Consider the following 13483-nt stretch of genomic DNA (forward strand, 5'->3'; position numbering starts at 1 on the left):
TTAGTAACAATTATTCTATTGTTACCAGCTTGTATCAACTACAACTTGTGTCCACTGTTTTAAAAGGCGTGGGCAAAAGGCGAAGCGTTTTACATATGCCTCAGCGAGACGTAACCTTCCATGCAAACTTGAGTTGAAAAGAATAAAGTTTTCTACATAGAGGAACAAAAATAATGATTAACCTGCAATTTGAACTTGAACTTGCGGCTATGAATGAGAATGGAGTTCTCTTTATATTTGCAACAAAAAAAAAAATTAAAAAATTAAGTATTGTTGCTTTTGGGAGAAAGTAGCAGACTAGCGGACAAGATAAATAATTAGAAAAAATCATAAATTAGGGCTTCTATCAATAAAAAAAAGGTCTTGACTTTTAAATTTAATATTTCTTTTCCTTTTAAAACTTTCAAGTAATGACAAACTAACTTTTGAGAATTTGGGTATGATATGAAGGACTTATTCAGCAAATTTTATTTTATTTGAAAAAGTCTTTGGGGTTTACACCTCACAATAAAAACGCACCTCAAATGCTCGGGAGTACGCCCCGAATTGTTGGGCATACGCTTCTTGAGACTTTCGCCCCACACCATCGCCTAGGGGCATTTTTGGTGCACCTTTCCCAATGCTCGCCCCAAAAACGCCTTTTAAAACACTACCTGTCCCAACTGTATTCGTTCGCGTAATGAATACAACATGTATCAACTGTATTCGATCGCGTATTTGTATTCATTTGCGCAACGAGTACAACACGTATCAACTGTAACAATGACAACATACAAGGGTATATGCAAATGATACAACTTGTATCGACTATATACAGGGGTATATACAAAGGATACAATATGTATCGACTATATTCTTTTGCGCAACGAACTCAACCAAGGCGAAATGCAGAAATACAAAAAAAATAAAATGCTCTTTTTACAAGTTGAACTCAATAAAATGCTCTGGTTGCAAGTTGAACTCAATAAAATGCTCTGGTTGCAAGTTGAACTCAAACCTTTGCTTACTAAGCATGCGCTCTATCCAACTTAGCTACGAGTACTTATTGCTCTCTTGTTTCACTTCAAAATAATTAATCTCTTGTTTCATTGTTTTGCTATAAAATTCAAATATAGCTATGAATGGTAAATTTATAAATACAGTGTTGTCACCACCCAATTCCCGAAATCGATCGTGATGGCGCCTTTCGTGAAGACAAGGCCAGCCAGAACAAACGAAACACCTCTTTTAAACAATTATTAAACATAAGCAAATCTAACGAGTGCGAGGAGAGCTTTCAGAAGCTCAAGACAGCTTTGACCACAGCTCCAGTATTGGTTTTGCCATCAACTTCAGGTTCTTATACAGTGTATTGTGATGCTTCGTTATCCGTGTCATGTGTAGTCAAGTTGAGTTGGACTGGTTTTGGTAGGAAATGAGACACTTAGTCTCTTTAAGGAAGGTTAGGTTTGGAAAAGTCAACCAGATGTTGAATTGTGTGTTAGAGGCCTCGGATGTGATTTCCAGTGATTCGGTTAGCTTTGGGAGATGAATTGTGACTTAGGAGTGTGATCAAAAGTGGTTTTGGAGGTCCGGTGTAGAAATTAGCTTGTTGTGGCGAAATTAGTATTTTGGCGATTTCCGGTTGGTAGGTGAGATTTTGATCTGAGGGTCGGAATGGAATTCCGAGAGTTGCAGTAGCTTCGTTAGGTGATTTGGGATGTGCGTGTAAAATTTCAGGTCATTCAGAGATGTTTTCGATTGGGTTTTGTTCCCTTAGCCTATTGTGACGTATTCGTTGTGGTTTTGGTCAGATTCGACGCGCGAGGAGGCCGATTTGAGAGGCAAGGGCATAGCGAGCTAGAGTTTTTGCCGGCTTGAGGTGAGTAGTGATTGTAAATGATGTCCTGAGGGTTTGAAACCCCGGATTGCACAACGTAGTGCTATATTAAGGTTAAACATGCGCTTAATGACGAGCGCGGGGTTGTTCACTATTGGGGATTGTGACTTGGTCCGTCCCGATTAATGTTTGTACAGTGTATTTGACTGAGACTTATTCGTTATCATCATGATTTAGGCTTATTGCCATATTTGGGCTTCATGCCGACTACTTGAATCCTTCGTGGACTTTTGTCACTGTTTCCTCACTATTTTGACATATTACTTGAACTCAATCCTATTGATTAATACTGCTTTACAAACTCAACCACTTTTACTTGAATTTTTAGACTTAAATGATATTTCCAATGTTGTTTGGGCTGAGCACTACTATTTTACTGATGCCCGAGGGGCTTGTGATGATCTCTGGACTAAGTGAGGCCGAGGGCCATATGTGAGGATATGCTGAGTGATATGAGATACTTTACACGCCACGAGGTGGCTTGAGTGATGGGAGGCCGAGTGATGTGAGGCCGAGTGCCGAGTGATGATGCTACGAGGTGGCTTGATATAGCGCTTGGGCCGTAAGGGGCCCCTCCGGAGTCTGCACACCCACAGTGAGCGCGGGTACCCATATGATCTGAGAGTGAGCCCGAGGGGCTGTTACTATGCTGAGTGACTGAGAGTGAGCCCGAGGGGCTGATACTATGCTGAGTGACTGAGAGTGAGCCTGAGGGGCTGATACTATGCTGGGTGACTGATACTGAGCCCGAGGGGCTGATACTGTTATGAGCGATTGATACTGAGCCCGAAGGGCAGATTTCTACTTGCTATTTACCTGTTGTTTTACCTGATCTACCTGTTTTCTTAAAAGAGATTTCATTTGATTCTTTACGGTTTTACTGTTTTAAGTGATTTACTGCCTGATATAGAATTGCTTTGTGCCTTTATGTCTTTTCATGCTTTCAGTCATTATTTATAATTATTACTCACTGGGTCGGAGTACTCACATTACTCCCTGCACCGCGTGTGCAGATTCAGGCATAGCAGAGTCCGCTCCCGAGCGCTGATCCTTCCAGACCAGGCAGTGATTTTGAGTTACGAGGTAGCTGTTGACGTCCGCAGCCCCGTGTCTCCCCTATCCTCTATCATTTATGTTTTCTTCAAACTATTGTATCGGACTTCATACTTTATAGACTTATAGCAGATTCTGTAGTAGCTCATGACTTGTGACACCCCGATTTGGGCTGTGTCGGGATGGTTTTCCTTGTTATTATCACTGTTTCCGCAATTATGACTATCTTAAACATGTTTTAGATTTGCTTATGTTAAATAATTGTTTAAAAGAGGTGTTTCGTTTGTTCTGGTTGGCCTTGTCTTCACGAGAGGCGCCATCACGATCGGGTTTGGGAATGTTCTGGCTCGGTTCAGTGGCTTTCTTGGGACACGTGGTGTCCAGTGAGGGTATTCAGGTTGATCCGAAGAAGATAGAGGCGGTTCAGAGTTGGCCTAGGCCGTCCTCAGCCACAGAGATTCGTAGTTTCCTTGGTTTGGCGGGTTATCATTGCCGGTTTGTTCAGAGATTTTCCTCTATAGCATCGCCCTTGACCAAGTTGACTCAGAAGGGTGCTTCATTTGTATGGTCGGACGAGTGCGAGGAGAGCTTTCAGAAGCTCAAGACAGCTTTGACCACAGCTCCAGTATTGGTTTTGCCATCAGCTTCAGGTTCTTATACAGTGTATAGTGATGCTTCGAGAGTTGGGATTGGTTGTGTATTGATGCAGGAGGGTAGAGTGATTGCTTTTGCTTCTCGTCAGTTGAAGCCCCATGAGAAGAACTACCCTGTTCTTGATTTGGAGTTGGCTGCCATAGTTCATGCATTGAAGATTTGGAAGCATTACTTGTATGGCGTATCTTGCGAGGTATTCACTGATCATCGCAGTCTTCAGCATTTGTTCAAGCAAAAGGATCTTAATTTGAGGCAGCGTAGATGGTTGGAGTTGCTTAAGGATTATGACATCACCATATTGTATCATCCGGGAAAGGCCAATGTAGTGGCCGATGCTTTGAGCCGAAAGGCAGTGAGTATGGGGAGTTTGGCGTACATTCCAGTTGGGGAGAGGCCCCTTGCAGTTGATGTTCAGGCTTTGGCTAATCGGTTTGTGAGATTAGATATTCCGGAGCCCAGCAGAGTATTGGCTTGTGTGGTTTCTCGGTCCTCCTTATATGATTGTATCAGAGAGCGCCAGTATGATGATCCGAATCTGCTTGTCCTTAAGGACAGAGTTCAGCATGATGATGCCAGAGATGTGACCATCGGTGATGATGGTGTGTTGAGGATGCAGGGTCGGATCTGTGTGCCCAATGTGGATGGGCTTAGGGAGTTGATTCTGGAGGAGGCCCATAGCTCGCGGTATTCTATTCATCCGGGTGCCGCGAAGATGTATCAGGATTTGAGGCAGCACTATTGGTGGAGAAGAATGAAGAAAGATATTGTGGGATTTGTGGCTCGGTGTCTCAACTGTCAGCAGGTGAAATATGAGCATCAAAGACCGGGTGGCTTACTTCAGCGGATGATTATTCCCGAGTGGAAGTGGGAGAGAGTCACTATGGATTTTGTGAGTGGTCTTCCTCGGACTTTGAAGAAGTTCGATTCGATTTGGGTGATTGTGGATCGGCTGACCAAGTCCGTGCACTTCATTCCGGTGTGTACTACCTATTCTTCGGAGCGGCTGCCGGGGATCTTTATCCGGGAGATTGTTCGATTGCATGGTGTTCCAGTGTCTATTATCTCAGATAGAGGTACTCAGTTTACTTCTCAGTTTTGGAGGACTTTTCAGCGAGAGTTGGGTACGCAGGTGGAGTTGAGCACAACATTTCATCCTCAGACGGACGGGCAGTCCGAGCGTACTATTCAGATATTGGAGGACATGTTGCGTGCCTGTGTTATTGATTTTGGAGTTTCTTGGGATGAGTTTTTGCCGCTTGCAGAGTTTGCCTACAATAACAGTTATCAGTCGAGCATTCAGATAGCTCCGTATGAGGCGTTGTATGGGAGGCGGTGTAGATCTCCAGTTGGTTGGTTCGAGCCCGGCGAGGCTAGGCTATTGGGGACAGATTTGGTTCAGGATGCCTTAGAGAAGGTGAAGCTGATTCAGGAGAGGCTTCGTACAGCGCAGTCGCGTCAGAAGAGTTATGCGGACCGGAAGGTTCGAGAGGTGTCTTATATGGTTGGTGAGAAGGTCTTGCTGAAGGTTTCGCCCATGAAGGGTGTTATGAGATTTGGGAAGAAAGGGAAGTTGAGTCCGCGGTTCATCGGGCCTTTTGAGGTACTCAGGAGGATTGGGGAGGTGGCTTATATGCTTGCTTTGCCACCCAGCTTGTCGGGCGTGCATCCGGTATTTCATGTTTCTATGCTCCGGAAGTATGTTGGGGACCCGTCCCATGTTTTGGACTTCAGCACGGTCCAGTTGGATGATGATTTGACCTATGATGTGGATCCAGTGGCTATTTTGGGTCGTTAGGTTTGAAAGTTGAGATCAAAGGATATAGCTTCGGTGAAAGTGCAGTGGAGAGGTCGGCCCGTGGAGGAGGCTACTTGGGAGACCGAGCGGGAGATGCGGAGCCGATATCCTCACCTGTTTGTGGCTTCAGGTATGTTTCTTGACCCGCTCGAGGACGAGCGTTTGTTTTAGTTGGGGAGGATGTGACGACCCGGCCAGTCGTCTCATGAGTTACCGCGCTGTTTCCCCCATTTTATGCTTCGTTATCCGTGTCATGTGTAGTCGAGTTGAGTTGGACTGGTTTTGGTAGGAAATGAGACACTTAGTCTCTTTAAGGAAGGTTTGGTTTGGAAAAGTCAACCGGATGTTGACTTATGTGTTAGAGGGATCGGATGTGATTTCCGGTGATTCGGTTAGCTTCGGGAGATGAATTGTGACTTAGGAGTGTGATCGAAAGTGGTTTTGGAGGTCCAGTGTAGAAATTAGCTTGTTGTGGCGAAATTAGTATTTTGGCGATTTCCGGTTGGTAGGTGAGATTTTGATCCGAGGGTCGGAATGGAATTCCGAGAGTTGCAGTAGCTTCGTTAGGTGATTTGGGATGTGTGTGTATAATTTCAAGTCATTCGGAGATGTTTTGGTTGGGTTTTTGATCGAATGCGTGTTTCGGAAGTTTTTGAAGAACTTAGGCTTGAATTTGATGTAATTTGATGGTTTTGGTGTTGTTTGAGGTGTTTTGATGATTGAAACAAATTTGGGTGATGTTTTAGGATGTGTTGGTGCGTTTGGTTGAGGTCCCGGGGGCCTCGGGGTGATTTCGGGTGGCTAATGGAAGGTTTTAAACTTGGCAAATATTGCAGAAAACACAACAGATGTTGCAGGGGATTTTGGTCATCGCGATCACGTGGGTAGTATCGCGATCGCGTAGAAGGTTTTGGGAGGCAGGAAGTTTGTTCATCGCGTTCGCGTGCAGATGTTCGCGATCGCGGAGAGTTAGCTGGTGAAGCTTCGCGTTCGCATAAGAGACTCCGCGTTCGCATAGGAGGATCTGGGGGCTGGTGTGTTTTGTCAAAGGCATCGCGTTCGCGGGGCCCCTGTCGCGTTCGCATAGGGTTATTTTGAGGGACCAGAATTTTGTGCTTGGCAATCGCGAGCCTTGGGCCGCGATCGCATAGAAGAAAAGTCATGTAGCTGGCAGAATGTTTAAAAACATTTCCTCCGCGAGCTAAGTCATATTTTCCTCCATTGTTGGGCATTTTGAGAGCTATTTGAGAGAAATTGAAGAGGGTTTCGAAGAGGATTGATTGGAGGTAAGTTCTATGAACTAAAAACGTGATTATTATGTGAAATTAACCCTGAAATTCATGGAAACTTGGATAAAATTGGAAGAACTAGGGCTTGGGATTTTGAGATTTTTAAATTGGGATTTGAAGGGCCATTTGAGCTCGGATTTGAGAGTTCTTGATATGCATAGACTCGTGACGAGATAAGGAACCCGTTGATGTGAAAATTTCTGAGTTTCGAGAAGTGGGCCCGGGGCTCGGGTTTTGCAAATTTCGGGATTTTTGATGTTTTTCGATTATTTTCGATTGGGTTTTGTTCCCTTAGCCTATTGTGATGTATTCGTTGTGGTTTTGGTCAGATTCGACGCGCGAGGAGGCCAATTTGAGAGCTAAGGGCATAGCGAGCTAGAGTTTTGGCCGGCTTGAGGTGAGTAGTGATTGTAAATGATGTCCTGAGGGTTTGAAGCCCCAGATTGCACAACGTAGTGCTATATTGAGGTGAAAGACGCGCTTAATGATGAGCGCGGGGTTGTTCACTATTGGGGATTGTGACTTGGTCCGTCCCGATTGATGTTTGTACCGCGTATTTTTATTGCCATATTTGGGCTTTATGCCGACTACTTGAATCCTTCGTGGACTTTTGTCACTGTCTCCTCACTATTTTGACATATTACTTGAACCTAGTCCTATTGATTAATACTGCTTTACAAACTCAACCACTTTTACTTGAATTTTTAGACTTAAATGATATTTCCAATATTGTTTGGGCTGAGCACTACTGTTTTACTAATGCCCGAGGGGCTTGTGATGATCTCTGGACTGAGTGAGGCCGAGGGCCATATGTGAGGATATGCTGAGTGATATGAGATACTTTACACGCCACGAGGTGGCTTGAGTGATGGGAGGTCGAGTGATGTGAGGCCGAGTGCCGAGTGATGATGCCACGAGGTGGCTTGATATAGCGCTTGGGCCGTAAGGGGCCTCTCCGGAGTCTGTACACCCACAGTGAGCGCTATGATCTGAGAGTAAGCCCGAGGGGCTGATACTATGCAGAGTGACTGAGAGTGAGCCCGAGGGGCTGATATTATGCTGAGTGACTGAGAGTGAGCCCGAGGGGCTGATACTATGCTGAGTGACTGATACTGAGCCCGAGGGGCTGATACTGTTCTGAGCGATTTATACTGAGCCCGAGGGGCAGATTTCTACTTGCTATTTACCTGTTGTTTTACCTGATCTACCTGTTTTCTTAAAAGAGATTTCATTTGATTCTTCACGGTTTTACTGCTTTAAGTGATTTACTGCCTGATATAGAATTGCTTTGTTCCTTTATGTGTTTTCATGCTTTCAGTCATTATTTATAATTATTACTCACTAGGTCGGAGTACTCACATTACTCTCTGCACCGTGTGTGCAGATTCAGGCATAGCAGAGTCCGCTCCTGAGCGCTGATCCTTCCAGACCAGGCAGTGATTTGGAGTTACGAGGTAGCTGTTGACGTCTGCAGCCCCGTGTCTCCCCTATCCTCTATCATTTATGTTTTCTTCAGACTATTGTATCGGACTTCATACTTTGTAGACTTATAGCAGATTCTGTAGTAGCTCATGACTTGTGACACCCCGGTTTGGGCTGTGTCGGGATGGTTTTCCTTGTTATTATCGTTGTTTCCGCAATTATGGCTATCTTAAACATGTTTTAGATTTGCTTATGTTACATAATTGTTTAAAAGAGGTGTTTCGTTTGTTCTCGCTGGCCTTGTCTTCACGAGAGGCGCCATCACCACCGGGTTCAGGTATTGGGTCGTGACAAGTGTATATGTTTGACGTGTCGCATAATATTTCAAAAACTTCAATTAGCCCAAAATTTTGGGGGGAGGGGAGAATGTCCAAATTAACAATTTACTACACTAATATTTGTGTGGCGATTCATACAGTTAGGGGTCGTTTGGTTACTAGCTAGGTGGAATAGTTAAGGATATCCCATGTGATGGGATATACTATGGGATTAGCTATCCCTCATGCTCTATAAATAACTAATCCCACGATTTTGGTATAAAATTTATTAGCTAATCTATAACCAAATATAGGATAAATATAATCTCATACTCTATATGAAATTAATATCCTTATCTCGGTAACCAAATGATCCCTTATTATTAGTAGACTTTTATTTTAACGGAGTTACTATGTGGATTGTTGGATGGATACACATATTAAAATATTAAAAAAATATCAAAATTTACCCCTCTAATTTTGTATTGTTATACCTTAGGTTGGAGTTATATTATGTACTCCTACTAAGATTCAACGACACGTAGCAAATAATTTTCTAATATCAAAGATATGAATGGCAAGGGTAAGAAGAATGGAATTAAAATATTTTGTATAGACGCATGCATAATTTTTACCCCTTTCCCTTTTTTTATGCCAAATGAGAAGCTCAAATGATCTCCAAAATAGGTATTTATCTTAAGATTGGCAGCTCTTGGTTGATTTTCCGCCAAGAATAGGTTGAAGCATTTGGGGTTGTTGATAATCAAACATGTCCTACGTGTGCTTCTCAACCAGAAAGTATAGCCCACCTCTTTTTCCAATATGATGTATGTGCACTGGTGTTGAACAAGTTCTTGCAATGGCAAAGGATTGGTAGAACAGTTGTGAGATGGACTGAAGTTAATGCAAAAGGAAGAAGTCCGATCAAGTGCGAAAATCTTTAAAATAGCTTTGGTTGCATGTTTTTATCACATTTGGATTAAGAGAAATTAGAGAGTCTTCCAGAACAAACAAGCTGATTCTAAGAGCATCATCAAAAGAATCATACAGAAAGTCTTCGATAGGGGATCACTAGAAGACAAGACTTAGCCTCATTTGTTTTTTTTAAGGATTAAGACGTCTGAATCTGAATACACATCTGAATATTAAGATGTGTTTTAAGATCTGAATACTAAATGATTAAGACTGTTTTTTTATATATGTATATATATATTGGTGATGATGGCTAACAGAGGTGTTTGTGAGTGCTGACTAGAGGCGTTGGTTGGTAATAATTTTGGTTTATAGTGGTGGTTCTAGGTAGTAGCTAGTGGTGATTGGTAGTGATAGCGATTATAGTTGAGATGGTGGTGGTGGGTGGTGATAGCTAATAATGGTGGGTGGTGGTGGTAGTGGTTGTGGTAGTGATTGAGGAAGGTAATGGTGGGTGGGGATAATTTATATGGTGGACGGTGCCGGCTATGGTCATTGATTGTGATGGGGTGGCTGATGGTGGTAGTTGTGGTGGGTGAGTGTGTGGTTATGATTGAGGATGATGGTGGTGGTGGTGAGGGTGATGGGTGGTGGTAGTGGCGGCGACTATGGTTGAGGATAGTGGTGGTGGTAGTTAATAATGGTAGGCGGTGGCGGCAGTTAATAATGAATGTGGATGATAGCATCTTAATGAAATTAAGTCTTTGTTATAGATCTTAATCATACAGGCCTATTCAGACACATTAAGTGGTTATGAAGTAAAAAAAACAAACACACTTAATGATTAAGATTCAGACTTTAAAAACAAACGTACTTAATATCTGTAGTTTTTTTTGGTATTGATGGTACATAATGCCTTTAGTAATAAAATCTTATTTACCATAACAAAAAAAGAAAAAGAAAAAAAGAGAAGCTCAAATGACGCATGTGGGATTTAAGCGGCGGAACCCGATTGATTTTGGGGTTGAAATCAAGTTCCAAATCCAATTGCATCGAACTAGCTCTAAGCCTATAAACTGAAGACCTAGTCCGTTATTTGATTAATAGGTGGACCGGGCAAGTCTGACACTATTGCACTCCAACCCATGGTGCTTCTATTGCATGGTGCATATTTCGCGTTTGTCTGGCACCGTTTAAGCATAGCCACTTTGTAAAATTATTTAAAGCATAGTTACCTTTGGTATGCGGACTGAATTCAGACCACATATTTAAAGTTGAACTGCCAATTTTCAGACCTGTCTTAGCGGCTAACTTCAAAGGCGATGATCTGAAGTTGATTAAGTGGCTAAAATTTAAACTTTTTTGAACTTTTGACTGTTCCAATACATCGATGTCAAAAGTGGCTATATGTGCATATGGGGCCCGGGGGGGGGGGGGGGCTTCAGATGTATTGACCGCAAGATAAAGCGTAACTGAGACGTTTTATGAATGAATAAAAAAGTACAAAGGTGGGGAACCTCCAAGATATATGTATAGGTCAAAATCTGCCTCGAGGGAATTTAGCATGAAGCAGTGTTATAGTAAATGATGTGGCCGAGGTCGATTAGTAATCAATGGGGCTCGTAGCCGGGCGGTCAATAATGGTCGAGGTCAAGTATCAAGAATAGAGCACTAACGGCTAGTTTTTGTAATAGGATATTTAAGAGATATTCCATTGAATATTCTTTGTACTTGTACTTTTACAATTGATTGGGATATGTCCCATGTAAATAGCAAAAGAGAAAAGAGGAGAGGGCAGGTAATATTCATTTGGTAAGAACACTTTTTAAGAAGAGGACTCTCTCTTTAGAAAAGATACAAATACTACCTTTTTACTAAGATTCTACCATCCATGTCCATACTTTTCCATCAGATTCGAGAATAGTTCTAATATTCCAGGATTTGTCTATCATTCATCATTGTCAGAAGAAGAATCATCCACCTCATTCAATATTGGGCGAATCATTCTCCTTATTTACATTAATGCCATTTACGGTTATTTATTGTTTGATATTTTTCTATCATTACTCAATTTTCTTGGAATATTAAATGCACACTGTATTTATTTCCCCACCAGCACTATCTTACGTTACTTGTATTAGCTAGTTCTAAATCTAGAAATATTATCATTGACTAGGTTTAATCCCTTATTACACAAAATTAATTAGTTTAACGGAGGGTTTACACTTTTTGGTCAAACAGTTTGGCGCTGACTGTGAAGATTTCCTAGTTAAATTTTTAGTTTCCTCTAGATTTATAAATAGCACGGGTTTCTAACAAAAAAAACATAGAACTAAAGCTCCTTTCTCCCTATACACACAGATCTGACATGACAGGTAATGGAGAAGAAAGAATGAGGATAGTGGCCGACCTCACTACCAATCTCTTAAACACCGTCAATGAGGTTTCTAAGACAGAAGGCGAGGACATAACGCTAATGCCTCCCCCAGGCGAGGCGGGTCGCCCCTCCTTCACGGCAGTATCGCAACGTCCCGTGGTAAAGGAGCTTCCACGTCCACAACGGAAGAGACGTCACGAGTAGTGAAAAAGCTACTTGAGGCTTGGCTAACTAACACGCAAACCAGCATCCTCGACAAGCCCGCCCAAGAGATAGTCAGAGAAAATGCAAGGACTTGCATTACACCGACAACGGCCGAGCAGCACGACCCTTTCCTTCCAGTAATAGGTATCACTCACAATGTTGATAATGCAGGTGACGACACCCTCATAGCCATTCTGAAAAATATGGAAGAAATGGAAAATGAGAACAAAGTGCTTCGGGACCAAACGAGAGAGCACCAAGAAAGAGTCGACAAAATACTGGGTGCCCCAAAACTCTTGCCAAAAAGAGATGCTGGTCGGTTTGTCGAACAACCCGTGATGGTACGACCGATCCAGAAGATCATGTAACTTATTATGTCACCACTGTAAAAGGCAATGATCTCGCCAAGGAACAAGTATCCTCCATCTTGTTGAAGAAGTTCGGCGAGACTTGATAATCGGCTTAATGTATGCACATTTTGATATATATCGCCTCATATTTTGCTCATGTCTCGAATATTTGAGATGTATAATATGAAGATTTGGGCTAATTTGTGGTATGTCTATGTGTAGGAATCATTCGGATGCAATTTGGGACGAAATGACGTGAATTGGAGCGAAATTGGGAAGAAAAAGCAAAAAAATAAATTGGAGGGCCACATGCAGCGTGGGGCGCTGCTTGTGGCGCAATTCACAGAAGCTGGCAATTTTGGGCGCCAGGGCCAGCACCCCACGCTGCCCTGGACGTTCGAGACGTGAAGTTGTCCTGTTTCGACTAGGACTCGGTTATTTTGACCACTAGACGCCCCTAACTCATATAAAAACCAACCTAAACCTATTTTGGAGGGGTGGACGTGACTTTGAGAGAGGAACAAAAGTAAGCAACACTTGGGAGCACGAATTTGATCAATTTTTCCATCCCTTTTCTAGTACTCATGGATTTTATATTTGAAAACCTTATTCTTGATGATTGTATGAACATGAGTGGCTAAGAACCCTATTGTTCTAGGGTCATGGGTGCTACATGAATGTTAATGTTTGAAGTTTATATTGACGAATTTGGTTCTATCACATTGGGTTGTTTATTTAATTCTATTTTTAATTATTTTGCTGAGTAGCTAACAGTGAAATACTATCTACAAATCTAGAGTTGAACTCGAAAGTGGAAAATCTAGATTGCATATAGAATTAAATAGAGCATGTTCTTGAACCCGGGCATCAGGGAACATATTCGCAATTAGGATAGACATATACCCAATTGCCTTGCTTGGTTGAAATACAGGAATTGTAAATGCATTCTTGTTAATCTTAATTCCATAGACATATAAACACTAAGTTAGCTTGAATAGGCGAGTAAGAACTCGATAGATTCTTATGAGCAACATCAACCCTGTCAATCAAGAATCTAGATAGATCAATTAGTGATTTTAAGCAAAGAACGCAACACGGTTGTTAGCTAACCCGTGACCCTGGAATATCATCTCCTACTGATTGTTAATCGAAATTGCTTAATTGTTTTGGTTGATTTCTTGTTAATTCATTGCTTTTAGGTAGTAAATCAGTCACTTTTACTACCTATATA

Source organism: Nicotiana attenuata, unplaced genomic scaffold, assembly GCF_001879085.1.
Source record: "Nicotiana attenuata strain UT unplaced genomic scaffold, NIATTr2, whole genome shotgun sequence".
In the NCBI taxonomy this organism is placed as follows: Eukaryota; Viridiplantae; Streptophyta; class Magnoliopsida; order Solanales; family Solanaceae; genus Nicotiana; species Nicotiana attenuata.